The sequence below is a fragment of the Phasianus colchicus genome, unplaced genomic scaffold (assembly GCF_987193195.1).
Source record: "Phasianus colchicus unplaced genomic scaffold, bPhaCol1.hap1.1 HAP1_SCAFFOLD_42, whole genome shotgun sequence".
NCBI lineage: Eukaryota > Metazoa > Chordata > Aves > Galliformes > Phasianidae > Phasianus > Phasianus colchicus.
This window is the reverse complement of record NW_028325222.1, coordinates 286,561-293,724: the sequence shown is the minus strand read 5'-3', so window position 1 is coordinate 293,724 and position 7,164 is coordinate 286,561.

The window sequence follows — 7,164 nt, the reverse complement described above, 5'->3', positions numbered from 1 at the left end:
CTTTCTCGGCATGCGAGAGAGACGAGCCGCTGCTGAAGGCACACAGCGGCATTCGGGGAGAACCGCGATTTCTCGGCCAGCAACTGCAAACTCTCCGAAGCGGTTAACAGAGAGTGGCGCCGTCCACCCACGAGAGCGAAATAGCGAAATTGCTATGCCGAGAACGTGCGATTTCAGAATACTGCATTTCCTGAAAACAGGGGGTTTTTTCTCCGCAGGAAAGAATCCACATCTCTCGACTTTCTGTAACGACCTCTCTGAAAGCACAACGTGTGTCGCTCCTGGAACTTCTAGCTGCCTTATTAGAGGGGCTTTTCCCTTCCACTCTGTTCGTCACAGAATGCTGAAGTGTAGCATCGGAAAAACAGAGAAAAACGAAATGTCCCTAGGAATCAACGGAAAGGCATAAGAATGAGAGAGAAGCGTAGTGCAGAATGCATGGACACAAGGAGAAGACAAGAACCGCTCCTTTGCGATGTGCGCAGAAGCCGCTCGTCCGAGAAAAGCATCCGGCTGAAGTCGCTCTTTCTCGGCATGCGAGAGAGACGAGCCGCTGCTGAAGGCACACAGCGGCATTCGGGGAGAACCGCGATTTCTCGGCCAGCAACTGCAAACTCTCCGAAGCGGTTAACAGAGAGTGGCGCTGTCCACCCACGAGAGCGAAATAGCGAAATTGCTATGCCGAGAACGTGCGATTTCAGAATACTGCATTTCCTGAAAACAGGGGGTTTTTTCTCCGCAGGAAAGAATCCACATCTCTCCACTTTCTGTAACGACCTCTCTGAAAGCACAACGTGTGTCGCTCCTGGAACTTCTAGCTGCCTTATTAGAGGGGCTTTTCCCTTCCACTCTGTTCGTCACAGAATGCTGAAGTGTAGCATCGGAAAAACAGAGAAAAACGAAATGTCCCTAGGAATCAACGGTTAAGAATGAGAGAGAAGCGTAGTGCAGAATGCATGGACACAAGGAGAAGACAAGAACCGCTCCTTTGCGATGTGCGCAGAAGAAGCCGCTCGTCCGAGAAAAGCATCCGGCTGAAGTCGCTCTTTCTCGGCATGCGAGAGAGACGAGACCGCTGCTGAAGGCAAAAAGCGGCATTCGGGGAGAAAAGCGATTTAACGGCCAGCAACTGCAAACTCTCCAAAGCGGTTAATAGAGAGTGGCGCCGTCCACCCACGAGAGCGAAATAGCGAAATTGCTATGCCGAGAACGTGCGATTTCAGAATACTGCATTTCCTGAAAACAGGGGGTTTTTTCTCCGCAGGAAAGAATCCACATCTCTCGACTTTCTGTAACGTCCTCTCTGAAAGCACAACGTGTGTCTCTCCTGGAACTTCTAGCTGCCTTATTAGAGGGGCTTTTCCCTTCCACTCTGTTCGTCACAGAATGCTGAAGTGTAGCATCGGAAAAACAGAGAAAAACGAAATGTCCCTAGGAATCAACGGTTAAGAATGAGAGAGAAGCGTAGTGCAGAATGCATGGACACAAGGAGAAGACAAGAACCGCTCCTTTGCGATGTGCGCAGAAGAAGCCGCTCGTCCGAGAAAAGCATCCGGCTGAAGTCGCTCTTTCTCGGCATGCGAGAGAGACGAGACCGCTGCTGAAGGCACACAGCGGCATTCGGGGAGAACCGCGATTTCTCGGCCAGCAACTGCAAACTCTCCGAAGCGGTTAACAGAGAGTGGCGCCGTCCACCCACGAGAGCGAAATAGCGAAATTGCTATGCCGAGAACGTGCGATTTCAGAATACTGCATTTCCTGAAAACAGGGGGTTTTTTCTCCGCAGGAAAGAATCCACATCTCTCGACTTTCTGTAACGACCTCTCTGAAAGCACAACGTGTGTCGCTCCTGGAACTTCTAGCTGCCTTATTAGAGGGGCTTTTCCCTTCCACTCTGTTCGTCACAGAATGCTGAAGTGTAGCATCGGAAAAACAGAGAAAAACGAAATGTCCCTAGGAATCAACGGTTAAGAATGAGAGAGAAGCGTAGTGCAGAATGCATGGACACAAGGAGAAGACAAGAACCGCTCCTTTGCGATGTGCGCAGAAGAAGCCGCTCGTCCGAAAAAAGCATCCGGCTGAAGTCGCTCTTTCTCGGCATGCGAGAGAGACGAGCCGCTGCTGAAGGCACACAGCGGCATTCGGGGAGAACCGCGATTTCTCGGCCAGCAACTGCAAACTCTCCGAAGCGGTTAACAGAGAGTGGCGCTGTCCACCCACGAGAGCGAAATAGCGAAATTGCTATGCCGAGAACGTGCGATTTCAGAATACTGCATTTCCTGAAAACAGGGGGTTTTTTCTCCGCAGGAAAGAATCCACATCTCTCGACTTTCTGTAACGACCTCTCTGAAAGCACAACGTGTGTCGCTCCTGGAACTTCTAGCTGCCTTATTAGAGGGGCTTTTCCCTTCCACTCTGTTCGTCACAGAATGCTGAAGTGTAGCATCGGAAAAACAGAGAAAAACGAAATGTCCCTAGGAATCAACGGTTAAGAATGAGAGAGAAGCGTAGTGCAGAATGCATGGACACAAGGAGAAGACAAGAACCGCTCCTTTGCGATGTGCGCAGAAGAAGCCGCTCGTCCGAAAAAAGCATCCGGCTGAAGTCGCTCTTTCTCGGCATGCGAGAAAGACGAGACCGCTGCTGAAGGCACACAGCGGCATTCGGGGAGAACCGCGATTTAACGGCCAGCAACTGCAAACTCTCCGAAGCGGTTAACAGAGAGTGGCGCTGTCCACCCACGAGAGCGAAATAGCGAAATTGCTATGCCGAGAACGTGCGATTTCAGAATACTGCATTTCCTGAAAACAGGGGGTTTTTTCTCCGCAGGAAAGAATCCACATCTCTCGACTTTCTGTAACGTCCTCTCTGAAAGCACAACGTGTGTCGCTCCTGGAACTTCTAGCTGCCTTATTAGAGGGGCTTTTCCCTTCCACTCTGTTCGTCACAGAATGCTGAAGTGTAGCATCGGAAAAACAGAGAAGAACGAAATGTCCCTAGGAATCAACGGAAAGGCATAAGAATGAGAGAGAAGCGTAGTGCAGAATGCATGGACACAAGGAGAAGACAAGAACCGCTCCTTTGCGATGTGCGCAGAAGAAGCCGCTCGTCCGAGAAAAGCATCCGGCTGAAGTCGCTCTTTCTCGGCATGCGAGAGAGACGAGCCGCTGCTGAAGGCACACAGCGGCATTCGGGGAGAACCGCGATTTCTCGGCCAGCAACTGCAAACTCTCCGAAGCGGTTAACAGAGAGTGGCGCCGTCCACCCACGAGAGCGAAATAGCGAAATTGCTATGCCGAGAACGTGCGATTTCAGAATACTGCATTTCCTGAAAACAGGGGTTTTTTTCTCCGCAGGAAAGAATCCACATCTCTCCACTTTCTGTAACGACCTCTCTGAAAGCACAACGTGTGTCGCTCCTGGAACTTCTAGCTGCCTTATTAGAGGGGCTTTTCCCTTCCACTCTGTTCGTCACAGAATGCTGAAGTGTAGCATCGGAAAAACAGAGAAAAACGAAATGTCCCTAGGAATCAACGGTTAAGAATGAGAGAGAAGCGTAGTGCAGAATGCATGGACACAAGGAGAAGACAAGAACCGCTCCTTTGCGATGTGCGCAGAAGAAGCCGCTCGTCCGAAAAAAGCATCCGGCTGAAGTCGCTCTTTCTCGGCATGCGAGAAAGACGAGACCGCTGCTGAAGGCACACAGCGGCATTCGGGGAGAACCGCGATTTCTCGGCCAGCAACTGCAAACTCTCCGAAGCGGTTAACAGAGAGTGGCGCTGTCCACCCACGAGAGCGAAATAGCGAAATTGCTATGCCGAGAACGTGCGATTTCAGAATACTGCATTTCCTGAAAACAGGGGGTTTTTTCTCCGCAGGAAAGAATCCACATCTCTCGACTTTCTGTAACGTCCTCTCTGAAAGCACAACGTGTGTCGCTCCTGGAACTTCTAGCTGCCTTATTAGAGGGGCTTTTCCCTTCCACTCTGTTCGTCACAGAATGCTGAAGTGTAGCATCGGAAAAACAGAGAAAAACGAAATGTCCCTAGGAATCAACGGAAAGGCATAAGAATGAGAGAGAAGCGTAGTGCAGAATGCATGGACACAAGGAGAAGACAAGAACCGCTCCTTTGCGATGTGCGCAGAAGAAGCCGCTCGTCCGAGAAAAGCATCCGGCTGAAGTCGCTCTTTCTCGGCATGCGAGAGAGACGAGCCGCTGCTGAAGGCACACAGCGGCATTCGGGGAGAACCGCGATTTCTCGGCCAGCAACTGCAAACTCTCCGAAGCGGTTAACAGAGAGTGGCGCCGTCCACCCACGAGAGCGAAATAGCGAAATTGCTATGCCGAGAACGTGCGATTTCAGAATACTGCATTTCCTGAAAACAGGGGGTTTTTTCTCCGCAGGAAAGAATCCACATCTCTCGACTTTCTGTAACGACCTCTCTGAAAGCACAACGTGTGTCGCTCCTGGAACTTCTAGCTGCCTTATTAGAGGGGCTTTTCCCTTCCACTCTGTTCGTCACAGAATGCTGAAGTGTAGCATCGGAAAAACAGAGAAAAACGAAATGTCCCTAGGAATCAACGGAAAGGCATAAGAATGAGAGAGAAGCGTAGTGCAGAATGCATGGACACAAGGAGAAGACAAGAACCGCTCCTTTGCGATGTGCGCAGAAGAAGCCGCTCGTCCGAGAAAAGCATCCGGCTGAAGTCGCTCTTTCTCGGCATGCGAGAGAGACGAGACCGCTGCTGAAGGCACACAGCGGCATTCGGGGAGAACCGCGATTTCTCGGCCAGCAACTGCAAACTCTCCGAAGCGGTTAACAGAGAGTGGCGCCGTCCACCCACGAGAGCGAAATAGCGAAATTGCTATGCCGAGAACGTGCGATTTCAGAATACTGCATTTCCTGAAAACAGGGGGTTTTTTCTCCGCAGGAAAGAATCCACATCTCTCGACTTTCTGTAACGTCCTCTCTGAAAGCACAACGTGTGTCTCTCCTGGAACTTCTAGCTGCCTTATTAGAGGGGCTTTTCCCTTCCACTCTGTTCGTCACAGAATGCTGAAGTGTAGCATCGGAAAAACAGAGAAAAACGAAATGTCCCTAGGAATCAACGGTTAAGAATGAGAGAGAAGCGTAGTGCAGAATGCATGGACACAAGGAGAAGACAAGAACCGCTCCTTTGCGATGTGCGCAGAAGAAGCCGCTCGTCCGAGAAAAGCATCCGGCTGAAGTCGCTCTTTCTCGGCATGCGAGAGAGACGAGACCGCTGCTGAAGGCACACAGCGGCATTCGGGGAGAACCGCGATTTCTCGGCCAGCAACTGCAAACTCTCCAAAGCGGTTAACAGAGAGTGGCGCCGTCCACCCACGAGAGCGAAATAGCGAAATTGCTATGCCGAGAACGTGCGATTTCAGAATACTGCATTTCCTGAAAACAGGGGGTTTTTTCTCCGCAGGAAAGAATCCACATCTCTCGACTTTCTGTAACGACCTCTCTGAAAGCACAACGTGTGTCGCTCCTGGAACTTCTAGCTGCCTTATTAGAGGGGCTTTTCCCTTCCACTCTGTTCGTCACAGAATGCTGAAGTGTAGCATCGGAAAAACAGAGAAAAACGAAATGTCCCTAGGAATCAACGGTTAAGAATGAGAGAGAAGCGTAGTGCAGAATGCATGGACACAAGGAGAAGACAAGAACCGCTCCTTTGCGATGTGCGCAGAAGAAGCCGCTCGTCCGAAAAAAGCATCCGGCTGAAGTCGCTCTTTCTCGGCATGCGAGAGAGACGAGCCGCTGCTGAAGGCACACAGCGGCATTCGGGGAGAACCGCGATTTCTCGGCCAGCAACTGCAAACTCTCCGAAGCGGTTAACAGAGAGTGGCGCTGTCCACCCACGAGAGCGAAATAGCGAAATTGCTATGCCGAGAACGTGCGATTTCAGAATACTGCATTTCCTGAAAACAGGGGGTTTTTTCTCCGCAGGAAAGAATCCACATCTCTCGACTTTCTGTAACGTCCTCTCTGAAAGCACAACGTGTGTCGCTCCTGGAACTTCTAGCTGCCTTATTAGAGGGGCTTTTCCCTTCCACTCTGTTCGTCACAGAATGCTGAAGTGTAGCATCGGAAAAACAGAGAAAAACGAAATGTCCCTAGGAATCAACGGAAAGGCATAAGAATGAGAGAGAAGCGTAGTGCAGAATGCATGGACACAAGGAGAAGACAAGAACCGCTCCTTTGCGATGTGCGCAGAAGAAGCCGCTCGTCCGAGAAAAGCATCCGGCTGAAGTCGCTCTTTCTCGGCATGCGAGAGAGACGAGACCGCTGCTGAAGGCACACAGCGGCATTCGGGGAGAACCGCGATTTCTCGGCCAGCAACTGCAAACTCTCCGAAGCGGTTAACAGAGAGTGGCGCCGTCCACCCACGAGAGCGAAATAGCGAAATTGCTATGCCGAGAACGTGCGATTTCAGAATACTGCATTTCCTGAAAACAGGGGGTTTTTTCTCCGCAGGAAAGAATCCACATCTCTCGACTTTCTGTAACGACCTATCTGAAAGCACAACGTGTGTCGCTCCTGGAACTTCTAGCTGCCTTATTAGAGGGGCTTTTCCCTTCCACTCTGTTCGTCACAGAATGCTGAAGTGTAGCATCGGAAAAACAGAGAAAAACGAAATGTCCCTAGGAATCAACGGTTAAGAATGAGAGAGAAGCGTAGTGCAGAATGCATGGACACAAGGAGAAGACAAGAACCGCTCCTTTGCGATGTGCGCAGAAGAAGCCGCTCGTCCGAAAAAAGCATCCGGCTGAAGTCGCTCTTTCTCGGCATGCGAGAAAGACGAGACCGCTGCTGAAGGCACACAGCGGCATTCGGGGAGAACCGCGATTTAACGGCCAGCAACTGCAAACTCTCCGAAGCGGTTAACAGAGAGTGGCGCTGTCCACCCACGAGAGCGAAATAGCGAAATTGCTATGCCGAGAACGTGCGATTTCAGAATACTGCATTTCCTGAAAACAGGGGGTTTTTTCTCCGCAGGAAAGAATCCACATCTCTCGACTTTCTGTAACGTCCTCTCTGAAAGCACAACGTGTGTCGCTCCTGGAACTTCTAGCTGCCTTATTAGAGGGGCTTTTCCCTTCCACTCTGTTCGTCACAGAATGCTGAAGTGTAGCA